Source organism: Protopterus annectens, chromosome 2.part1 (assembly GCF_019279795.1).
Source record: "Protopterus annectens isolate FY-2018-M chromosome 2.part1, PAN1.0, whole genome shotgun sequence".
Taxonomy (NCBI): domain Eukaryota; kingdom Metazoa; phylum Chordata; order Ceratodontiformes; family Protopteridae; genus Protopterus; species Protopterus annectens.
In genome coordinates, this window is record NC_056729.1 from 1,378,237,273 (window position 1) to 1,378,264,234 (window position 26,962).

The 26,962-nt window shown below is 38.6% G+C and overlaps 1 protein-coding gene across 13 annotated transcripts in view; it reads left to right on the top strand.

The window, feature by feature from the left end:
- The window catches only part of OTOF (otoferlin), a 2,911,272-nt gene that overhangs the window by 1,732,909 nt on the left and 1,151,401 nt on the right, over nt 1–26,962 (top strand). The window lies entirely within an intron of this gene.

Consider the following 26,962-nt stretch of genomic DNA (forward strand, 5'->3'; position numbering starts at 1 on the left):
GACATAACTTATTGAAAATAGCATCACCACACTGAACCAGAGGCCATTGCCAAACTTTTGGCTGACAGGTTCAGCTCAAATTTCCCACCCCCCGATAGTCTAAAGCAAATACCATTTAAAACACTCCCAGCAACCATTACTAGAGAACAGGTCATTAATGCACCTTCTAAGGCCAAAAACACTGCATCAATGGGCCCCAATAACATCCCAGGATGTTTAATAAATAGAATGAAAGATGAACTCTCTGGTCCACTTGAATCACTTTTCAACTGGAACCTTCATAGGTTCATAGGTGTGTACTAGGCTAGTGGCCCTGGCACCTTTACAAGCCTAGCCCAAAAAATTGCCCAGGCACCGTGCCACCCAATGTTAGTTCACAGTGCCCCTATCCAATAGGGCAACTGGAATGATCCCTGGAGTGAACTTTCTGTTACCCATCCACTCGTCAAGATTTCTCTTGAAGAGGGCCAGCGAGGTGCTCTGCTTGACATGAATAGGAAACTTATTCCAGAGTATGGCAGTCTTTGGGAGATGAACCTGTCCCTCCAGCATGTTCTGTTAATTGTGGTAATGAGGTTGTGATCTCTGGAGCATGTGATGTGGGGGGAGGATTTCTTTAGGTGTAGCATTTCAAGTAGGGCTGGGTCGGACTTGGCTTTGTAAGTCAAGCAGAGATCACCTCTAAGTAAATGATAAGAGACTGAGAACAGCTGAAGTTTCTTAAGTCTGTCCATGTAGGACATGTGCTTAAGGCCTAGGATCCTTTTTGTGAGGTACTTTTGTGACCTCTCCAGCTGTTGTAGGTGTCTGGTCAGGTACATGCCAAATGGGACATTATATTCGATGATTGGTCTAATGAGGTATGATGTCCTCTTTCTTCTTGGATGTGAAACCTTTGGTTATAAGATGTGCTATGTAGAAGGACTTTCTGACCACAGTGGCAATGTTGTGGTTGAAGGTGAGATGGCTGTTGACCTGGGTGCCCAGATCTCTTCAGTGTTCAGTGGGCTCCCATCAATGTGGTAATTCATGGGGACTGAGTTTTTTCCAAAGGGAATGATAACACGTTTTTTGGAGTTAAGCTTCTGGCCATGGTTCCAACACCAGTCATTGGTCTCAGAGAGGCCCTTTTGTAGGATGTCTGCAACACTTGGAGAGTTGATAATGACTCCTAGCTTGCAGTCATCAGTGAACTTGGTCAACCAAAGCCCTTCTGTGTTGGCCTGGACTTATGAGAAGTAGATGCCAAACAGGAGAGGGCCCAGGACCGAGCCCTGTGGGACTCCACTCGTGACTGGTCAGCAGTCTGACTTGGAATCCACAAGTTTCACTCTGTGGGTCCTGTCTGTGAGCCAATTTGCAACCCAGCTAGTGATTTAAGGATTGATGTCTAGTTTGGTGAGTTTCTCAATGATACCTGACTGGGGAATGGAATCAAAGACCTTGCCCAGGTCGAGGTTGGCTGTATGCATTGCCTAACCCTCATCCACAGCCTTGATGACTGCCTCAAAGAAGTCAACCAGGTTCAACAGGCAGGATCTCCACTTGACAAAGCCAAACTGTGTGGGGTCAAGAGTTTTGAGATTGCCTATGTCTTTGTTAAGCAGGTCCATGATGATGTGCTCCTTAGCTTTGCATACCAGACTTGTCAGCCTAATGGGGCGATAGTTCTCAGGGTCTGTAGTTGCTCCCCCTTTATAGAGCAGGATGACTGTAGCAGTGTGCCATTCGTTAGGGACATATCCTGAGATAAGGCTGTGAATGAACAGGGTACATAGATGTGGTGCCAGTTCCTCTTGTAGTTCATGTAGGATGCAGCCAGGGATATTATCACCTCGCATGTCAGGTTCAGTTAGGTTTTGTGCCCAAGGAATAGAAGATGGCTATAGTCATTCCTTAGCACAAAGGAGGTCCAACCACTGATCCAGGTAACTACAGGCCCATAAGTCTGCCAGCCTCATATGCAAGGCCATGGAAAGAATCATCATGGACATGATAAATGAGAACATAGGCATCTTGAAAACATTGGAATCAACACAGTTCAGCTTTGTCAAAAGAAGATCATGCCTATTAAATCTGATGAACTTTTTTGAGAAGGTCACCAAAGCACTGGATTAAGTAAAGACTGTGCATACATCTTACCTCAACCTGGCCAAGGCTTTTTATACAATACCCCACTCAGGCATTATAGACAAGCTCACTTATTTAGGTATAAACCCTTTTATCATTCACTGGATAGCCAGCTGGCTGACTGAGAGGACCCAGGAGGTCAAAATAGGTGAGGCCACCTCCACCAAGAGGCCAGTCACAAGCAGAGTCCCCCAAGGTTCGTTACTGGGCCTGCTACTTTTTGGCATCAATTTCTCTGAAATGGAAACAAATGCTGAAGATTAATGGCTGACTAAGTTTGTAGATGATTGCAAGCTGGGGTTTATCATCAACTCCCCTGCAGACACTAGCATTCTTCAAGAAGGTCTATTGCTGTCTAACAAATGGTGCCAAAGCCATGGTCTTAAACTCATTGATAAGAAATGCATAATTGTACCCTTCAGGAAATCAAACATTCTGGCTAATTGCCATGTTGATAATACACCCCTAAGAGTTGACCTAGTGGTAAGTGATCTGGGTACGCATGTATCTTTAACTTTGGCCATCACGTGGCTGCAGTGGTGAGGAAGTCCTTTTATGTTGCACAATTTATAAGTAAGGACATTGCATCTAGATCCAAAGTGGTCATTATCCCACTGTACTCCACCTTTATCAGACCAGTCATGGGGTGCAGTGCTATCTTTGATATGCACCTGACCAGGCATATGCAGCAACTACGGAAGCCTCAAAGGTTCCTTACAAAAAGAATATAAGGCATGACAGACCTGCCTTCTTTTCCCTCTACTCAGTCTCTTATAGATTGCTGAAGGGTGATCTATGCTTGGCTTACAAGGCCTCCACAAACCCCACACTTATGAATCTCCTACATATTCATAAGTAAAATTTGTGTGTGACTTAAATAGAGCATGCTGGAGAGACAGATATGTGTCCCAGAGACTACCTCTCCTATGGAAAAGGCTTCCCATCCATGTGAAGCTGAGTTGTCTGTTACACAGTTTAAGCACAACCTAGACAAGTAGATGGGGAATAGGAAATATACACAAGGCCTGGCACCATGTCCCTTATGGACAGAGGTAGCTTATAAATGCCTGGCCTTTAATGTCCTATCTGGATGCCAAACATATTTGACTGCCTGCCTGGGATGACATGGTCGACAGACCATGATGCTTTGCCAGAGATGGCCTGCACCTGTCACCCCTGGGATTTCGGATACTGGCTAAAGTTCTTGCCACCCCTATAGTGCCTTTTTTAGGCAAGGTTCAAATGACAAATTTACCACCATAACTGGAACAGGCAAGCAAAAACTGAGGGTGATGCTACTCAATGCTAGAAGTCTAAATATCAAAATGCACTCACTCAAGGCACTCCTTAAAATAGAGAACATCGATATCTGTGCAGTGACTGAGACCTGGTTCAAGGCTCCAGAGAGCACCCCTGCACTACCAGGCTATAACTTATACTACACTTTTCAGCCATGTAACCTGGACAGGAACACAAAAGGTGGAGGTGTGTCCATATTCATTAAGTATATCCACATCTCCAGGCTAGTTGCTCAGCATAATGCAGCCGAGATTATCCAAGTGCAACTAACTCTGGGCAAAACTGCAATCCAAATTGTAGCTTGCTTCAGATCCCCCACCATGCCCCAGGATTCCCACTCCTCCTTTCTTGATGTACTGGAAAATATTAAGGTTCAACCAAACACCCTAATAATGGACGATTTCAACTACCCAACCATTAACTGAGAAAAATACTCATGTACCAACTCCTTCACTCACCGCTTTCTGGAATTCATAAACTCCAATGCCCTTGATCAACTTATCCACACCCCCACCAGGGGCAACAATATCCTAGATCGAGTCATTACCATCATGAGTGACTGGTGTTCCACACCTGAAGTCAACGCCTCATTGGTCCAATCCGACCATAAGCTAATTACCCTAGATATCCACATCCTGCCCCCACTCCCCATTAAGGAAACCATGGTAAAAAATTTCTCCAAAGCCAACTTCATGCTTCTTAAGACAGAAGTGGTGAACTTCATGACACCCATGCAGATGGACAATACAGTTACAACTACTGAATCCTACACAATTGCACTTTATAAGCACTTACATGAGTGCATGGATCGTGCTATCCCAAACAAAACTAAGATGCTATCCTCCAAAAAAAGGAAGCCAATCTGGTGGTCCCCTGCCATAAACAAACTGTACAAAAGAAGGAAGAAACTGTTGCAAAAGAGAGTAAACTCCCATGAGTGGAGGAGCTCCCTGGTCAGTCTCAGAAAGAAGCTGTGATCCCTGATAAAATCCTCCAAAGCTAGTTATGAAAACAAAATCGCCACTGATTCTAAAGACAACCACAAAGCATTCTATAGCTATGTCAATAATCTCAATGGCAACACTCAGATTTGCTCTGAGTTACAGCACAATGGCACTAAATATACAGACCCAACTGATATTGCCAACATCCTGGCAGATAGGTTCAGTGCTAACTTTACCCCCCTCTCACCCCCTAAAGAGCCCATCTCTATACCGGAAGAATGCAAAGTTCCTGTAATTACGGCTGCACAGGTAAAAACCACACTCTCCAAAGCCAAGAACACGGAATCCATGTGACCAGACAACATCCCAGGCTGTGTTCTACATGAACTACAGAAAGAACTGGCACCCCACCTAAGTACCATGTTCAGTCATAGCCTCACCTCAGGCTTTGTGCCTGCTGAATGGCGCACAGCGATGGTTATCCCACTCCACAAGGGGGGAGCCACCACAGACTCTGGGAATTACCACCTCATTAGCCTGATGAGCCTGGTCTGCAAGGCCATGGAACATATCATCATGGAACTTATAAACAAAGACATTGGTAATCTCCAAACTCTGGACCCCACCCAGTTCGGGTTTGTAAAAGGCAGATCATGTCTCCTAAACCTGATAGACTTATTTGAAGCAGTCACCAAATCCATAGACAAGGGTAAGGTGGTTCACACAGCCTATCTAGATCTTGCCAAGGCTTTCAACACCATCCCCCACTCTGGAATTATAGATAAACTCACTAAACTAGGTATAAATCCCTATGTCACAAGATGGGTTGCCAACTGGCTCACTGACAGAACCCACACTGTCAAAGTAGCAGACTCAAAATCCGACTTCAGACCAGTGACAAGTGGAGTACCAGAGGGTTCAGTCCTGGGTCCTCTCCTGTTTTGTATCTACTTCTCTGAAGTACAGGCTAACACAGAAGGTCTTTGGCTAATGAAGTTCGCAGATGACTGCAAACTAGGAGCCATAATCGAAACTCCTAACGATGTGGACATCCTACAAAAGGGCCTCACTGAGACAGATGCCTGGTGTCAAAGCCATGGCCTCAAGCTCAATGCCAAAAAGTGCATTGTCATCCCCTTTGGTAAAAACTCTGTACCCATGAACTACAACATAGGCGGTAGTATACTTAACACCGAAAGTGTGATGAGACCTTGGGACACAGGTGGGCAGTAGTCTCTCCTTTGATAATCACATCGCCACAGTAGTCAGGAAATCCTTCTACATGGCACACCTCATCACAAAAGGTTTCTCATCCAGAAAAAAAGAGGTAATTGTTCCCCTCTTCTCATCATTCATTAGACCCATTATAGAGTACAATGCCCCTTTTGGTATATACCTCACAAAACATCTACAACAACTGGAAAGGCTGCAGAGATACCTCACAAAGAGGATTACCGGCCTCAATCAGATGCCCTACGCAGACCGTCTCAAAAAACTCCAGCTTTACTCCGTCGCATATCGCCTACTCAGAGGTTATCTCTGCCTAACATACAAAGCTTTGTCAAATCCAGAGCTGTTGGACATGCTCCACTTAAAGAAATCCCAATCCCTCTGAGCTACACGCTCTAGGGACCTAAATCTTGTCACCACAATAAACAGAACATGCCGGAGGGATAGATTACTGTCCCAGAGACTTCCCATACTCTGGAATAAACTACCTATCTATATCAAACAAAGCTCCTCATTAGCACTCTTCAAGAAACATCTTGATGATTGGATGGGAAATAGGATATTCACCCCGGGGATCACTTCTGTGGCTCTGCTCGACAGTGGCACAGGAAAATAATTTTCTTGGCTGGCAAAAGCCAGGGTACCTTTTTGGCTGGGCTTGTATAAGCCCCAGGGCTGATAGCTTAGTACCAACCTACGAACCTATGAACTTACGAATATATAGCCTGGAAAGATCCATATAAGAATAAAAAAAAAGCATTTACTAAAATAGAAACAACTACATAATAAAGCAAAAATACTAGTAATTGCAGACAAGAAAAATTACTTCTCCCAACAAATGACCAGTCACAAAAATAATCTAAAACATTTCTGGAAAACTATCTCAGCACTCCTTACCCCAGGTTCCAAACAAAACCCATCACCTTCCACAGGTAAAATACATTCCCAAATAGCTGACGTGTTCAATACCCACTTTATTGAGAGCATACTCAGACTAGTAACAGACTCTACTTCTAACATAAATTCTAACTCCAGTAACAATCTAATTCCACCCCTCTCCCAAACATCCAATCAAAATACTACCACCTCTTCCCTCCCTCATCAAAGTATTTCTACACCTAGTATTCCATCTCCTCCTTTCTCATTACAGGCAATACCTACCTCATTAATACATAAGCTTCTTTGTCAGACTAAAACCTTGTTCCCTTTCATTCAACAATCTTCCATCAGAATATTTAAAACATGCTACAGATGCAATTGCTTATCCTGCCAACATCCTTGTCAATCGATCCATAATGGAGTCCCAAGTCCCTAATATCTGGAAGAAATCCATGATTGCCCCATTACACAAAGGAGAAAAATCTAATGAACTAACAAGTTATCAGCCCATCTCTATTCCTGCCCCCTCTATCCAAATTGCTGGAAAAATGTGTATACATGCAACTACTAAACCACCTTACCCATAACAACCTTCTTACACCCATCAACACAGTTTTTGACAAGCACATAGCATGACCACTGCTGTTATCTCCTTCAAGGATACTGTTAACAAAGCCACAGACTCTGGCCAAATAACCTCTGTTATTCCACTAGATCTGCCAAATGCCTTTAACACAGTAGCACATCATAAATTTCTACATCACCTCTCTGCAATGGGCTTTTCACAACTCTCCCAGCAATTGTTCGCTAGTTATCTAACTAACCAACAGCAATGTGTAAAATGGCAAAGTAGTTTGTCTGAATACCAGATTAACAAAACTGGCATGCCACAAGGGTTCATTTTAAGACCATTGCTCTTCAATATCTTCATTAACAATTTGAACACCACCTCCCTTCAAAGCTCTGTTATTCAATATTCTGATGACTCTACCATCATCTCCACCTCAAACAGCATCCAGCACCTTCTGTAAATTACACAAGATACCTTTACCCAACTGAATCCTGGGCAGTCCCAGTGGAGCACAATTACACCTTAACCCTGATAAGACAAAACTCCTACTTTTCACACCAAAACCATTCTCACTCAGTCTTAAAATATACTCACAGAACAATACAGAGATTGAAACAGCAACAAATACAACGCTATTAGGCATCACCATAGTCAATAAACTTACATTAGAGCAGCACATACATAATCCCATAAAATGACACATTTCAGATTAGGAACTCTATATAGACACAAAAACATCATGGATGCCCCAACCAAGAAAACACTTGCCAATACATATCTGCTCCCCTCTCTCTTGTAAGGTGCCCCTATTTTCACCAACCTACATACATCATTAAAGAATAAGCTTCAGTCCTGCTACTATAAAATCACTAAATTTGCCACAGGTATGTTTTATCACTCAAACCACTGCTATGCTGTTAAGGAACTTAACTGGCTTGAATTCCCCCATCATCTCAACTTTCTACAAGTATCTAGAGCACAAAAAATTATATACAAACCTGAAATGTGACCTGCCTTAAAACCTATTCTATACCACTACATTCCCACCAGAACTCTCTGTTCCAAAAATAAACAACTTATAGCTGTATACAAACCCAGCAAAAGAGCTGGCCATTGTCTCTACTCCTATGCTATTGCAAAACTATGGAATGCCTTATCTACAGCTATCAGTGTCATAGATTGTCTCAGTAATTTTAAGCTCTCACTAAAAAACTACCTTCTTAACTGTCATACCTTCCATGTCCCTCGACAAAAAATTTAAACTGCACTTTTCCCCTTTAGCTTTCCATCTCCTACTTATTTCCACGATAACCAACCTCATTTTCCTATATCCTACTTCTCTATCTCATCCACCCCTGTGTTACCCCCCTGTGTTACCTTTCCTCTTCTTCCTTTAAGATACTCACACCTCACTACTTCTTACCACCTGACTTCTTTATCCACTCTTCTTCTGTTACCATACTCACACATCTCTACATCTTACTACCTGACTTCTTTATCCACTCTTCTTCTGTTACCATACTCACACATCTCTACATCTTACTACCTGACTTCTTTATCCACTCTTCTTCTGTTACCATACTCACACATCTCTACATCTTACTACCTGACTTCTTTATCCACTCTTCTTCTGTTACCATACTCACACATCTCTACATCTTACTACCTGACATCTTTATCCACTCTTCTTCTGTTACCATACTCACACATCTCTACATCTTACTACCTGACTTCTTTATCCACTCTTCTTCTGTTACCATACTCACACATCTCTACATCTTACTACCTGACTTCTTTATCCACTCTTCTTCTGTTACCATACTCACACATCTCTACATCTTACTACCTGACTTCTTTATCCACTCTTCTTCTGTTACCGTACTCACACATCTCTACATCTTACTACCTGACTTCTTTATCCATTCTTCTTCTTTTATCCCACCTTTATCTTTTACCTCCCTAATTTTGCCTTCCCTATTATACCTCCCATTCTTCTCATCTTACATACCTCCTATCTCCCCCCACCTATTGCAAAGGCAAAACATCAATGAATTACAGCAAAACTTTTATTAGTGACCTAAAATAAAGCCCATAGCACAATGCATGTATATACTCAACATTTCATATAACATGACAACCATTTTTCTAGCCAGTATTATTTAATGTATACTATTTCTGCATACAAATTTACCTTCCAGATGTTTTCTTTTTTGTATACTGCTCTTTGATATTGTACCAATATTTGATGATAATAACAGCTAATTTGGCAACTACACTGTAATAATCCTTCTGCTTACAACAGCATTTCAATTAATATTTATATGTATATATGTATATACTGTATGTATATATTTATATATACTCACTATTTCTACACCTCATGTGTCCTGGACAACACAAACAACACACTATATACCTATCCATGTGTGAGCAATAATCTATATATGTGTGTATGTACAAGTGTGTGTGTGTTTGTATATATATATATATATATATATATATATATATATATATATATATATATATATATATATATATATATTAATATATGCTTGTACATGTATATTTGCTTGAATGTATATATGGAAACTTAAACATTTATATACTCTTATTCAATTGTGAAATATCTTGCAATGTTCTACCAGGTTCTTATCTACTCTCATTGTATATTTTGTGAACTTGTATTTTCAACCAAAAGGTGTAATATCCTCTTATTGCATACTAATGTAATGTCTACAATCTGTATGCTACTACTCTGTAATGTCTCTTTTGTAAATTTTTCTTCTCTCTGTAAACTTATGGAATTTTTCTCTCCAGGACTCCGTTGAAAAGTGACACTTTGTTGTCCATTTGGACTATCCTGGCAAACAAATTTTAAATAAATAAATAAAATATATGTATATGTGTGTCTATCAATTCATTTCTACTTTTTCTTCTTCAGAATTGTTAAATTGTAAGCATTTTGTAATTGTTGGAGCTTTTCTCCCCATGCCTCTGCAGAAAATGGGTTCCTGACCCAGCTGGACTCTCCCAGTCACCAAATGTCAATAAATAAATAAATGTTATTATTTTGGGAAAACTTAGCTAGGCTTAAAAGTGCCCTCTGGGTCATAGACCTATTAGCAGTCTATGACTCTATGAATCTTTGACTCTAAGCATGAATGGTGTTGAGACTTACAGCAGGGTTCCCAGTAGAAGTGGGGGTGCATCAGGAGTCAGCTTTGAGCCCACTCCAGTTCATTCTGGACTGGGACTACATTAGCAAACAGGTTGGAGGGGACAGATCATCACAGTGACTGCTTGCAGACAATACAACATTACAAATAGACTAAAACAAGGAACTGATAGGGAAATAGAATGCAAAATTGAAAATACGTAGAATGAAATTGACTATAGAGAAAGCAGTTGTTATGACCAAAAATAGGGGAATAAGAAGAAAGTGAAAACTGAGATAGAGGGGAACAGATTATCTGGGGGTGTGGTTATGGAGAAGGGTAATCTGAATGAGGAGGTTAAAGCTAAAATCAGAAGTGCTGCAGCTAATTGACAGGTAACCTGGTCATAAGGTCAGGGATACAGAGGAATATCACAAAAGTTGAAAAGTAAGTTGTACAAAACAATAGTGTGATCAGTTTTTTTTATGGCACAGAAACCTGGGCAGTCAAGGAAGAGCAGTTGAGGAAGCTAGAAGTAATGGAGATGAAGTGCCTGAGGAGGGTGGTAGGATGCACACTGTGGGACAGACAAAGAAATGAGAACATCAGAGCAAAAACCAATGTAGCACCAATTGCAGAATAGATTAATTAGAGCAGACTGCAGTGGCTGAGTTACATGTGCAGGAAATCAGAAGACAATTTGGTACATTTGAGGGAGACAGGAAGAAGGCAGGAGGAAAGGAGGACACCAGACCAAGAGATGGATATTGTACTGTGACGGTCATGCACGATTGTTGAGAAAGGTAGGACAGTGGCATTGAATTAAGAGAGGTGGTGATGTTCCTCCAAATACAAAGTGTTTAATTTTGTTCAAGCAAGTATTTGAAATTACATCAATTAGGACACTAAAATGTAACAGCAGAATGCATAGTCATTGTTTTTGTATAGGCACTATACTCCATTGCACCCCCTGATATGGTGGAATGCAAATCTTTCACTACATAACTCAGAGCATTAAACATACTAAATCCAACAGTAAAAGGTAAACTAGATTTTACTATGGATATAAGTATTCTCTCCAACTCAAAGGCAGCAGAAAGGTAAGAGTGGTAAAATCATTCTATTTCATTTTATCCAGTTAGGAGTATATATGTTAATGCCACACTGTATCTTTGTAACCATAAAGATTTGACTTCTGCAATGTACATTATTTACAGTTTTACTTGTGAATATTTGGTGTTTACAGATACAGTGTTTATGTGTGCATTTATCTATCCACATAATTTCTTTAGGATTTCAAACATCTCCAGTTAATATCAAATATTTTAAAGCATTTCAGGACTTCAGATCTCTAAGAAATTCTATTTATTAAGCAGAGTATATAGATATGTGTATACATGCATACATATGAATGTGTGTGTGTGTATGTGTATATATATATATATATATATATATATATATATATATTTACACACACACACACACACACGCACACACACACACACACACACACACACACACACACACACACACACACACACACATGTAGGCATTTGAAAGGCCTAAATCGATTCTTGGTCCTCTGTAGCCATGACCCAGACCTACATACACACAATTAAAGCCTTCTGAACATAAAACAAATGTATTTTGCAGCCAAACAAATAACTGTAATTTTTTCCATCCCATTCTGAAGGACTTCTTCAGGTAGCATTGATCTAAACATAAATCTTTTCATGAGAAAATAAAAACCTGTATATGCTGGATAAACGTTTCACTAGATGCAACAAAAAATAAAATCCAAAACCAAACAGTAAGGTGAGACGAAACCAGGCTGTATTCATATAAACAAACCACTTTTATTGTATAAACATAAGCGCTTTTGCAGTACTAAAGACTGCTTCTTCAGATGTAAAAATTTCATTATCCAATGAATCAATTTATATATGAGGTACAGGTCACATGTCCAAGTCAATAAAATTTTAAAGAGATAAAAATATATGCAATAAAAAATAAAAGTCAAAAACATAAAATCCATATAGACATGCACAAAAATGTATAAAAAGATTATATTGAAAAACTTTATACATACATATAATAATAGTGCTATTAAAAAGTGGACGTGCCTTCAACATGGGCTTCATTGGAATTTTATCCTTTAAACCAGAGCCAGAGACAGCTCTTAATCTAATTATCCATTTACTTTCAAGACATTCTGTAGCATTTTGTATATCACCTTTGACTGACTTCAACCTTACCTATAGCTAAAAATTTAAATCTATGTGTGACAGAGGTTTCTTTTACATGTTTGGAAAGAGCATAATTCAAAGAACCATTCCTAATATTGCATAGATGTTCTCGTATGCGATCCTTTAGACAGCTATTGATTATGGAATTAATGAATTTAATACATTTTTTAATGAATGTGGCTACAATTTCATGTGATTACTTATTAAATTTAATGATGAGAAATTATGTAAGTTAGTGCAGGAAACTGATAAATTAAATACTATGATAATCAATGACCTATTGTTTTCTGAATGGGAAAAATTGTACAACAAACAATACCAGTTGGCAGACAGATGGATTAATAATATTCGGGATAGAAAGTTTAAAAAAATACAAAGGGATGTTGATCAATATAAAAAGGACATGCATACATATGGCCTAAAGAAAAAGAAAAGAATAAATATGATAATAAGAATAACAATCGACTACAAGGAGAATGGGATAGTCAGTATAGATCACGTCATTATAGAGAATAAAATTTTCAGAAGGTAATGTAGTACAGGGACAACCGTTTCAGAACAAAATGCACCAACAGTATTAACCCTCGAATATGAAGAACAATCAGAAGTATTGGTGGAGGAACAAGTAGGGATAAAATCATCAGATGTTGGTTATGAGACAAATGATATAGTAATTACGGACAATATATATACATGTAACAATTTTAGTATTTATAACTACTCTAATATTAACGTTTGTTGCTCACACTTTGACTTGTTTACTAAGGGTATGAAATACATATCCAATCCAAAATTTAACCTTGTTGATTGTTTATGTGAGTTTAAAAAATATATCAGGAAGATTAATTTAGCTATTCTATTTAAGGATAAATCTCAGACATGTAATAATAAGAATATAAATTCTATAGCAGACATGTCCAACCCCCTCAGAGCTCTTCCATGCGGCCCCCGACCTCTAACTGCAACATCGATATATGCATGCCCTAAAACACTTTTTTTGTTTTGTATTTTTCATGCCCGTAACCTATAACTCTGTCGGTGTGCGCATGCACCAAAGCACCCTTCTAGTTTTGATTTTTTTGCACCAAAGAAGGATCTGTGTGTTCTATTTTGTGCTAAAGAATCAGTGTGTGTGTTCTCTCTGAAGAGGGACTTGTGTATGGATTTGCCGCTATTGCCTTTGAAAGGGACAGCACTTACCTGTGTTAATAGGTAAGTACGGAGTGAGTGAGTACATGCATGAAAGCAGAATGTTTGTGTATGTGAAAGTAGAAGAGGTGTGTGTGTGTGTGTGTGTGTGTGTGTGTGTGTGTGTGTGTGTGTGTGTGTGTGTGTGTGTGTGTGTGTGTGTGTGTGTATGTGTATATGTGTGTATGTGTGCATGACAGAGACAAAGAGAGATACATGCACAAAGATGCTAATGACAATCAATCTACCTACTGAACACAAATAAGTTAGCTCACAAATATATTGTACATTAAAAGTACACTTTCATTAAATTGTGGCTTTCCTAACAGAGTGTTGTATTGAATATGAAATCATACCTCTCAACTGTATGGATTTTCGCTTCATCTTCCAATTTGTGTCTTTTGCTTAAGAAATAAAATTAGTCATCCAAGGTAATGCAGTCCTAGGGAGTAAGAATGAGACAGCAGCCTAGGGTTAATGGGTCAGAAGTGGATTGACTTTGTGGGACTGTAGCATATAAAGTTATATTGTTTTTTCTGACAAATAAAAAAGCACCCAGTACTGTTTTGTCACTGGTGGGTTCTAAGCAGTGGCAGATTGGACAACAATAATTATAGCTTTGGTGGATCATCAATACCAGCAAATCAGGTGGGCACAATGTCATTTTTTAAATGTTGTAGGTTTTAGTGTCTATGTGTGTTGGGAGGGCTGCAACAGTAGATGATTATTAAAGACAGAGACTTACGGACTGTGGAGAATGTTTCTTTGTTTCCAAACCTTATACTTGGGTACTAGGCATGCCAAAAGTAGATTTTATAAGACATAGCTTCTTGCGATTTGCAGTGGATGGATATTTACATTTAATGGATGATGCTAGCAATATGAGTGTGGTCTTGAAGGGATCTGGAAGATGCCAAGTCTGCCACTGCCAATGTCTTGTAAAGTGTCTTGGAAATGGATATTGGGGTGTTACTGAAAAAATACAGCAAGTGGGCTTTGAAATATAGTTTAATTAAACAAAGTGTACTTGCAATTTGCAGGCCATAATTTAATTTATTTCAGGTAGTCCAAATCCTTGTAGATTGTATCCCATTAGACTTAATTAGGGAGAGCTATCATTCCTGGGAAATAAGCAGCCCTAGTTTCAGTGAAAGCTCTGTGGTTCTTTACAGGTAGGAAGTTGGAGGATGTGGATGCAATGTGTTTTATTTATTATTTTTAATGCATTTGACATTTCAAACATGGTTTTCTTTGTTGCAAAAGAAGGCAAGATTCAATGAGCCATATAATGCTTAACTGACAATGATGGGATAGAAAGATTATAAGTGATGTATAATGTTTGCACCTACAGTTGTTTCAATGGTGTCCGTGATGCACAACTATTTTTGGGCCTGTGTCCCACTTTTATTTTTCTCTTTCTCTAGATTTCTTGCTCTAAGTTTGAGAGGTATGGTTCCATACTAAATCAGAAGGTTGTATTTACCTTGGAAGACTTTTCAGCATAATTACAAGAAACAGAGCCTTTTAATATCTTTGCTTATTTACAATATAAACTCCCATGTAACCTTGCAAATAACCTTCTTATTAAGCTACTTTAATTCTTTTGGAATTGACTATGCTTCATTGGTTCAGACGTAAGCATAGAGAGCTAATGTGACAGCTCAGTAAACTGTAAGTCTGTGAATAATGTCTGCACAAATTAAAATGTCTGAATGTCAAATGGCTTTAGATTGGAGGGAAGTTATATGTTTACTCCAGTATGTAGTATGATCTTAGAGAGTTTATGGATTTCTTATTGATTTACTTTTTGCTGAGCAGTTGTTTGCTAATTTAGTGATGGTCCTTTTGGTGGTGGGAAATTGGATGGATGAGTCCATCTTTAGTATAATTTTTTTCAGATATTTTTACTTCCAGACAATTTAATTCAGTGAGTGTGTGTCATGTGATTACTGAGGTTGCCTATTTTAGAACTAGGGGCTCCTTTTGTGAGTGTGTGTGTGTGTGTGTGTGTGTGTGTGTGTGTGTGTGTGTGTGTGTGTGTGTGTGTGTGTGTGTGTGTGTGTGTGTGTGTGTGTGTGTGTGTGTGTGTGTGTGTGTGTGTGTGTGTGTGTGTGTGAAAGAGAGACATTTAATATGTATACTGAATATATTTTGCAAATGGAATTCTTAGTTAAATAGGCCCCTCTTCTTGGGCAAGTAGACTTGAGTAACCAATATTAGATCTTGGCCATCCAGCTAGGAAAGTTTAGTATGTGGCTTTTCCATCCGGTTTGATGAAGGCTATGCTACTTACTCAAGGAGTACATTCATGGCTATCCATCCATTTGTCATGTTGCTGAACTACATTGTTTGATAATGAGAGGAGCTTTTTACAGAATTTGAAGTTTTTGTATCAAGAACCTGTCCATACAGAGTGGCTTGTTTATGTTGCAGTGAAGGCTGTTATCTTTGTAGTGAGCGTTTTAAGTATAACCAGTATTTCTGAGGTGGAGGCGAGGAAGTCTCTTAAGGCAGGATCTTTCTTAGCCTGGAAAGCAAACCAGTGATGAAATTTATAGGGACCAGTGAGAGACCGAGGAAAGCAAGAAGCTTTATACTCTGTTTGTATAACTAAGTGAACTTAGTCCTTTGACCTTTTTTGTCAGAAATGGTTGTAGTCTTTCTTTTGGCAGAGCGTTTTGCTGAGGCACATGCCAAAAAGGGCTTTGCACTCAGTAATGGCTCTTATAAAGGAAGAATTCAGGGATGTTATGACCTCCTTTTCCCTGGATGAGATACCCTTACTAATGAAGTGGGCCGTGTAAAAGCCTTCAATGGAGAAAACATGGTGGTCAAAAGTCAGGTTTCTATTAACCTGGGTGCCCAAGCACCTCACAACCGAGCTTACAACATTGTTATTAATGTGATAATTTGTGGTGACAACACTCTCCCCAAAGGGGATGATGATGCATTTTTGGCATTTAGCTTGAGGCCATGTTTTTGGCACCAGTCATTTGTTTGGGTGAGACCCTCTTGTAGCTTATTTAGAATAGTTTTATTAAGTCAGTAATGTGAATTTTTTACTTTATTGCAAATTTGCTGGCTTATTTTTGTGGATTATAGTATTGTAGGACTGCTAATGTTGACATTTTACTTAGATGGACTGCTGGAGTGGGTTTTCCAGTGTGAAATTCTAGTGCTGTAGTGAATATCTGTTTGTTTGTTAAAAAAAATAAATAAATAAATAAAATTAAAAAATATATATATATATATATATATATATATATATATATATATATATATATATTAACTAAGATGTTAGAGTTAACTGTTAGATTAGAGAATTAGAATTAGAATGAGAATTAGAATTTTAAGGCAAATATTAAGCATTTATTACATTTATTCATTGTTTGAATGCACCTACAGTACAGCCAGGAGGTTGACTTTGGTCGCCCGCAGCAGCGAAAGAGTTAACTATATGATATATTTTTTGTGCGGCCCCAAGACAATTTCTGTTCACTCAATGCGGCCCCAGCAAACCAAAAGGTTGGACACCCCTGTTCTATAGATAGGTTAAAAAAAGCAAGTACATATATTCCACCTAGTCATCCCATAGTAGATACTTATGATAAGATTGTGACTAGAGAAATTTATCAAATGTACAATCAATTTAGACAAATCACACACACTAGTAATTTAACCATGGAGGAAGAGAAAATTTTGAAATATTTGCAAAGGGATAATAGCATCAGGGTGATGAAGCTCGACAAAGGGGGAGGGGTGGTCCTATACGATAACATTGAATATACAAAAAAGATGTATGATATTTTATACTATTCTGGAAATTATGAAACTAAATCATTGAATGAGATTAATGTAGCCTACCAAAGAAATGACTCATATTTGGAAGAATATTTAATTTAAGGAAGAGTCACTAGTGATATATATAATTATTTAAAAGTTAAATATTCTAAATTAGCTACTTTGGTTGGTATACCTAAAGTACATAAGGACACTTCTAACCCACCGTTTATACCTATAGTATCAGGAAGTAAATCTAAAACATTCCCGTTAGGTAAATATATTGATACCAAGTTAAAATACATATATAGTATTATACCTCATATGGTTAAAGACTCATGGGAATTTTTAAGTAAATTTCCCACTGATGCATGGAAAGAAAATATTATTTTTGTCACTGTTGACGTTGTAGATCTATTTTCATGCATCCCCAAGCAAGAAGGCTTGGAAGCATTTAATAATAGTATTACTAAATATTCTAACTTTAAATGGGATGAAATATGTTTAATTATGAAGATGATGTCAATAGTATTAGATAACAACTACATATTCCTTGAAGGAGAGTATTTCAAGCAGACTAGGGGGGTTGCTATGGGGGTAGCTTGTGCCCCTATATATGCCAACCTAGTTATGCTGGATTGGGAATATTTCCCAGTATATATTACAAATATATATATATATATATATATATATATATATATATATATATATATATATACACACTGTGGGAAGGAGATTTGGATACTCTCCATTTTTTCATTCAATTTCTTAATAACAGTAGCGAGTATTTAAAATTTACTTTTGCTCACAGTTATGAAGGTGTGGCCTACCTTGATACCTATATTTACTAACAGGGAGGTAAAGTAAAATCTAAAATACATCGGAAAAACACATTCTCCAATAATTATTTGGAGTATGGTAGTTGCCACCCAGATAAAGTTAAGTATAATGTATTCAAAGGGCAGTGCATTCGAGCTGTACGGATGACCTCTGAATATGAAAATATGATAGAAGAATTGAATTTTATAATGAATTTATTTCAACAAAGAGGCTATCCCCAAAATATGATGACAAATGTAGCACATTATATCATTCAGGAGTGGGACATAAAATGTAAGCCATTATTAGGATCTGGTATAGAGACATTATTGAAACAGAATATTGAATACAATAACAATAACAGCATGACAGGCCCTTACCAAAGATCTTGTATTATACAATACAATCTGGCTGCTATTGAAGTAAAAAATTTGATGTACAAATATTGGTACTTGATTATGGGTGATAGTACCTTGGCAGAAATGATGGGTACCAAACCCAATTTTATTTATAAAATGGGGCGAAACATAAAACAGTATGTAGAATGTTACCATGGAGGGGTTAGGAACATTAAGAGAGGATACAAAGCACACAGTATGAAATGTGGAGCTTGTAATCAATGTAGTTACATATTGGAAAAGGATAAAATAATATTAGAGAATGGACATAAGACAATAGTAAGATTTAAAACAGGAAATTGTAACACCAAAATGATTATATATATGGCAAAGTGTGATATTTGTTCTAGTTACTATGTAGGCAAGACAGAAAGATGTTTTAAAAAGAGAATCTATGATCACACCTATAGTATTAGAACAAAATACACTACTAACACTCTATATAGACATATTGAGAAGAATGATGACACCCATCAGTTTAAATTTGCCATCTTGGATATTATTAAAATGGACCCTAGAGGGGGTGACAATAAAAGTTTATTAAACTGTAAGGAAGTATGGTGGCAAATATATGTGGATGCAACTACACCACCTGGACTTAATGATTATATCCCAGTGAAACCCATATTGGAAATATTGCAATAAAATTACAATAAAAATACTATAATTACAATAGGTCAGTATTAGATTTTCATTAAATACACAATTATGGATAAAGATATGTGATGTAGATATAATGCCATGTAGGAAATACATTTATTCACTATTAAAGTATTACAAATAGTGGAATAGGTTTTAGTATCTAATTTTTACATATTTTGTCATATATAGTATATTTGATTAGATAGTATGTATTATAGATTTGTGGCCCGCTTATTAATATACTATATTTTATACATTTTGTAGTTAGTGGGCATGATTTTTAAGTATAGTACTACTGATTTGTAAGTATACTATATTTTATACATTTTGTAGTTAGTGGGCATGATTTTTAAGTATAGTACTACTGATTTGTAAGTATAGTACTATTTTTAGCTATTGATTTTTAAGTATAATGTTGTTGTGTCTTTCGGCTTTTCCCGGTTAGGGGTCACCACAGTGGAACTCCGGTCCGCTAATAATTGGTAGTTGATTTTTACATACCGAGTTACCAGCCCTGACGCACAACCTTCAACGAAGGTACGCCCATTCACACATGTCACCACACAGAAGACGCTCTAGCTGAGAATCGAACAGGACAGCGTCTTACTGTCAGACTACAACGCTACCGCAGCACCACCACCGCGGTATGATTTTTAAGTATAATACTATTGAATATTTAGTATAGAACAATGAGTTATACATGTTTATTCATATAGATCTTTCATATATTTTTTTCATATTTCTATATATTTTTTTCAATTTTATCTCTGTTGCCTTGTATATATATATATATATATATATGTTCTATTATAGCTTTTATAGAATTAATAAGGTGAAGCCGTTTTGTTTATTTACGGCTTTAAACAGCAGTATAGAGGACATTGCCGCTTTAAATGTGTTTATTAGCTTAAGCAATTTTTGCCGCCAAAATATGTATATAAGGATGATGATGTGTATTATGAATTGTTCTGATGAAGCCCAAATGTTTTGGGTGAAAGCGCTTAACCTGTTTATTGTCATATTTTACTGATTTCTATTCGTTGTAAACTTTGCTGCAATAAATCTGTTTCATGCTGACAAGTGGTGAAGCACTTATTGGTGGATCCGAAGCTGTTTTTTCGTTCTGATTTGTTTCCAATTTGGAAGTATTCTAAAATACAAATTAAGTCATCTTCCAGAATTTCTTGATGCTCAGACCATCCGAAGAATCCTGGGGTGTCTTCTATTTGTTCCTGGTTCTGCTTGTTGAACTTGGCTTTCTCAGGTCTGCATGTTGCTTTATAGGCTTTGGAAAATTTTAATTTTCTTTCCTTTGAGATCCCAGTTTGCTGGTGTTCACCTTGTCATTGGTATTATGAACCTCTGCTACAACTGTGACTGTCTTCCTTCTCACTCCAAGTTGTTTGGCACTCGTCTCAGCATCCGGGGAATTGATGACTTCACCAGTATTCTCTACTTGCTCGTCATTAGTTACTAATATAGTTGGAGTCTCTGGTTGCCTAGCAACCGTGAGTGTTGCCTCTGTATCAGCTTGCCCATTGGTGGTAACATTGGTTCTTGGCCAGGCAAAAATATGGCCATTTTTAAAAATCAGTGTTATCTCTGATTAGTTTCTTCATTTTCATGCAAATCAGTTTTTATTCATACAAGCACAATGAGTCTAAAACATTATGAAATAACATATCAACCATATCTATAGGGAACTGATCATACAGCTCTGTGACATTTCTTCATTTAGGATGGTAAGGTCCCATTCTGCTCTTAATGCAAAGTCAAGTAACAACTTTATATAACTGAAACTCAATGCAAGATTTAACTTTTGCCATTGACTTAAAAGAGTGGGATATACAGTTCATTCAGCAGGCATTTTTAAGACCCGAAAGCCTCTTGGTATGATGCTTAGCTCAAGACACATTTCTAAATGGTGACATTGACTTTGAGCCCTTTTAAGTTTATAAAGCATGTTTTCTACCTTAAACATGCTGATTCTAAGTGCTAGTATGTCCAAATCATTCTCAGAGGTGGTGTGCTCGAGAGACACACCTAAGAGTGGATTCTCCCTCATCTGCAGCAACAAACGTAGTCTCTCTTTAGAACAACAACAGGCAGTCTTACTGACTGAAATTTTATAGAGGCAAGATTGATAGTTGTCTAAAGGATCGCATACGAGAACATCTCTGCAATATTAGGAATGGTTCTTTGTGTGATGCTCTTTCCAAACATGTACAAGAAACCTCTGTCACACATAGATTTAGAACCACTCGCTGAGTAGAAACAAGTTTACTAAAATGAATATCACACACTCAGTATTTGATTACAAAACGTAAGCGCTTTCGTCAGGCACATAGACCAAACTTCATCAGACAATTCAATGATACAATAGTTCAGCTTTTATAAAGCTCCCACCCCCTACAATTGTTTACTCAATTAGTATCAATCAGGTTTAATTAAACCAATCAGTAATACATACAATAGACTTCAATACCTAAACATAAAAATTATTAAAAATATTAGAACAAACCTGTATTGCATACATATACTGAATAAATAAAATAAAATGTAACTGTACTCAGTACACACATGCTTTTTCCGTCAGTAATGTTCTGTTATGGTAAAAACACTTAACTACAGTTTGTGGAATTGCAGATAAAGGTTCAATACTTTTCTTTGGTGTGGTGTTTCTCCATCATTCAGTGGTTAATTTTATTTTGTTTCACATTGTTTACCACTGTTCAGGGGCTTTAGTGGTTTTAACTTTGTTAATCTTCTAAGTTTGTAAGAGCAATATTTAAAATGTGTACCTATTTTTGGGCTTCTGTCCCCCCTTTATGTCAGGCTTTGTCCAGATTTCTTGTGCAAAGGGGTTGAACGGTATGGTCTGACATTATTGACTAACTGCAATCCTCAGTGATTTACAAGACAATTTAAAATTGTATGATAGGGCAAAAAATAGAGGCAAACTCAGGGCATTCTGCAAAATGAGAGGTAAGAGAGAGGTATGCCTGCAGTAGACATGATTACTGACTGTGCACATCCTATACAATGGGGTTCAGAAGTTCATGCTTGGATATTGATGTAGTGAACCATGTGTAGCCTACCCAAATAAGCCCACAATTAACTACCAAACAGGAACTGAATACCAGACCTTACACAGGATGAACTGCTTTAGACCCAGATATATCCTGTTTACATAAGAGCTTGAGGTGCCAGGCTAGACCCTCAACAGGATGAATTATTTTGATCTAGTTATATCCATTCCATGAGAACTTGAGGGGCCAGGCCAGGTTGGTGCTTAGAACTGTTGATTCACTTATCCATTTTGCACTCAGAAAGGGTCAGGGAGCTGCTATACTTTACATACAGGGGGGAGTTAATTCCATAAACGTAGTATTCTCTGTGATAAACATTTAGCACAATAGCAAGTCCTATTTATCTCATTCCCTCCAGTACAGCTCTTTTGAGTGTGTCCCTTTAACTCTCAGTGGGTGTGACGAGCCTTTAAAATATGAAGTTATCACCTTACAGTTCTAACAAATACTCACTGACAGAGGCCAAATATGAATGCAGTTGTGTTTGCCATCATGTATGCTTCAAGATAAAATATTCTGATACCTTGTATGTAACATGGTTTTGGAATTATTAATGCAAATTTGAACAAGCGATATTTGATGCCTAGAGTCATAGTAGGAGACAACTGCAGAAATGCCTGGAGGTGCACTTGGCTGTAATGAGTTAAATTACAGAAGAAATTCAGATCTCTTGAGTGGGTGATTAGGCTGCCGATATTTATGTGGATGTGAAGGATATTGCATAGGACTGCATCCTTTGAGTCTCTGTAGGCTAAGCAGGGATCCCCTCTCAAAAACTGATAGGGCACAAAAAAGTAAAAGCACTTTAAACTAGTCAAGATAAGGAAGCACTGTGCCTCTTGAGCTGGGTCATGTGCTTAGATACATACATGCCAAAGGGAGGATTATACTGTAAAACTGGCCTGATAAGGGAGCAGTACAGGTGGATGATGACTTCCTTTGATTTACAAGATATACTTAGAAGATATATCCCCTTAAGTTATTCTAACTGTATAAAAGGATTTCCTAGCTGTAATGGTAATGTGGTGGTCAAAAAATACTTCATTGTCAATTAAAATGGCCAAGTTTACCAAAGGACATAATGCTGCATTTCTGTGCATTTAGTTTGAGACTGTGGTCTGCACACCACTTGCCGCCATGTGTTAGGCTTTACTGGAGAATCCAAAGGACAGCTTTAGTGCTCATTATGACAGATCCCAGTTTGCAGTCATCAGGAAACTTCATCTACCACAAGCCCTTTGTGTTGGCCTTGATGTCAAGGAAGTAGATACCAAACCTTAGTGGTTCCATTGCAGATCCCTGGGGTACACCACCTACTGTTTTTGTTAACATTGTGCCTCCAACACAAATTGATTTGGTTCATTCATTGAGAGCTGACAATCATCTCCTCCTAGGTTAATCTGTATTGGATTCCCTTAGAATGACACCAGTAATTGAGGCAATTAATTAAAATCAATTATATTTTGTTTGTATTTAGTAATCATTTCTGGAGACAATAGGATACTGCTCAATACTAGTTTCACACTCAGTTCAGTTGCATAAAGTGGAAGCTCCATCTTGTCACTCTTCATATGATCCATTGAGGTGCATTTCAAATTATTCACTCCCACGTGCACAATAATCAGGTCATATGTGTACCTGAAGTAGAGACTTGAGACCTCCAATGGCAGTGCAGGTTCTGTACAGGTGTAAAATATGGTTCTAGGTAATAGGTGATTCAGTCATGTTGACTAATGTAACAAAATGGACATGGGTATTTGCCAGTGATAAGTGGGTTGAGGACCCAACCTACTCCAACCTACACCAGGGACCCATGCTAACAGTGAGATGGGTTTATGTGTCCCTATGGGCTAGTGTGTGCCCACCATAAAGCCCAGCAGCCCTGGGTTAATAATCTACTCACCAGCTTGTGTCTAGTTGCCCAGCCTGGGTTACCTGGGATAGCTCTGTTGAGCAAAAGCTGGACATAAATCCAATCAACCTGCCAAACATGAACTGAGAATTACTACACATACTGTAGGTTCACTGACCGGATGTAGTTTGGAACTGGATGACATGATGATACGGAGGAGGCTAGACATCCTGTGTATCCAAGAAACAAGGGAGGGCAATGCAGCAAAGTCACTTTGCTTGCGATCCAGAGTCTACTACTCAGGAGAAGGACAGCCAAGAAATGATGTGCAAACTATGGTGAGAGAGAGGCTTCAAAAGGCAGTGAGGGATATCATCAATATTAGTGACGGACTCATGGCAATCAGACTCCAGTAAAATGATAGGAGAGTATTCTTAATTTCAGCCTATGCCCCACAGCAGGGTTGTGATAGCAGGGAAAAGAGTGCATTCAAACAGCAGTTGCAGGATCAAGTAGGGCAACATGAATTGGTGTTGATAATAGGTGACTTGAATGCACATATTGAGACAGACAGAACAGGATATGAGGACTGCCTGGGTCCACAAGGGTGGGGCAACAGGAATAAAGAAGGAGATGCCATTCTAGACTTCTGTCTGGCAAATGGCTTCATAGTAGCTAACACATGGTTCAGAAAGAGAGACAGTCACAAAATCACATACACGGGTGGCTAACATGCAACTCAGGTAGACTCCTCCTAGTAAGGAAAGGGCACTGGAGTAAAATCAATGATTGCAAAGTCATCCTCAGTGAAACAGTCAGCCCACAGTATAAACCTCTGGTTGCCACAATCAGCTGCAAGCAGTGGTCAGGGAAGGCTCTAAAGTCAGCAGACACCAGGCTGAAGACTTGGAAGATGACTGGAGAGAAAGTACAACAGTTCAAGGAATTAATCAGGAGTCTAGCACCTTCAAGAAGAGGAGGAAATAGGTGGAGTTGAAGAAGAATGGCAGCACCTCAAAACAGCATGTGGGAGGACTACAGAACAGGTATGTGGCTGAGCCAGGTATGGAAATAAGGTGCATAAGGAAAGCTGGTGGTGGAATGCAGAAGTCCAGGAAGTCATCAAAAGAAAGACGGAGTGTAAGAAAACGTGGGAGATAGAAAAGACTGACCAGGCTAGGAAGGAATACTGGTTGGCTAACAAAGAAGCTAAAAAGGAGTTGCAATAGCAAAGAACAGGGCATCAAAGGCACTCCACCAACTTCTGGAAAGTGACTCAATAGGTGGCACAAAAACCTATATCAGGTTGCAAGGCAAAAACATAAAAATAAAGAAGATAGTCAGACACCCTTCTTAAGGGATGCCCACAACAACCTCCTCACCATTCCACAGGACATCAAAGGCAGGTAGCAGCAGTATTTCCAGCTGCTTCTGGATGAAGAAAACCCCACAGAAGCTGTACTGCCCCATACATGAAAGATGACAGAAAAAGAAGATCCCACCCTAGAAGAAGTAAGTATAGCACAAAGGAAAATGAAGTCAGGGAAGGCAGCAGGCTCAGATGAGGTCACTGCAGATATGATAAAGATACTGGGTGAGATAGGGAAGAAATGGCTCCTGAGGGTACTAACAGCAGTATGGAGAGAAAGGTGTATCCTAGATGACTGTAGAATAAGCATACTAGTGCTAGTGTACAAGAAAAAATGGGACAGCCACAACTGTGGGCAGTACAGAGGTATCAGACACCTGTCACACTGCATGAAAGTTCTGGAGGGAGTGATTGATAAACGGATACGCACAGTAATAGAAGGTAAGATAGGAGGTGAGCAGTTTGGATTCAGATCGGGATGCAGCACAACTGATCTAATGTTTGCAGTGAGACAAATAGTTGAGAAGAAGCTAGAAATGAGAGAAGAGTCCAGCTGGGCATTCCTAATCTTGGAGAAAGTATATTACAAGGTCCCAATAAAGCTGATTTGGACAGTACTGCAGTGGTTCAAAGTTCCAGAAACATTGATAGAATTAGTTCAGGCTATGTACAAGTACCCAATGACTCAAGTATGAACTGTGTTCAGTCTCACAGAGGGGTTCCCAGTGGGAGTGGGTGTGCACCAGGGTTCAGCTCTGAGCCCACTGCTGTTCATACTGGTGATGGACTACATCAGCAAACAGGTTGAAGAGGACAGATCAACAAAGATGCTGTATGCAGACTTTGTGGCATTACAGGCAGATTCTGAGCAGGAACTTCAGCAAACGATATGGGAATGGAAAGCAAAATTGAAGGCATATGGGATGAAACTGAGCACAGATAAGATACAGGTAATGGCAACAAATTGGAGAAATCAGAAAAGGATGAGAATTGCGATAGAAGGGAAGATAGTGGAACAGGTTAATAGCTTCAGCTATCTGGGAGGGGTGGTTGAGGAGAAGGGAAGTCTGAATGAAGAGGTCAAAGCTAGAATCAGAGGGGCTGCAGCCAACTGGCATAGAGTCTCATGTCTAGTGAATGAGAGAAGAATGCCAAAGAATCTGAAAAGTAAAGGGTACAAGACAGTGATGTGACCAGTATTACTGTATGATACAGAAACCTGGGAAGTAAAGGCAGAGCAGATGAGGAAGCTAAAGGTTATAGAAATGAAGTGCCTGAAAAGGGTTGTAGGATGCACACTGTGGAATAGATGAAAAAATGATGACATAAGAGCAGAAACCAAAGTGGCTCCAATTGCAGAAAAGATCAAAG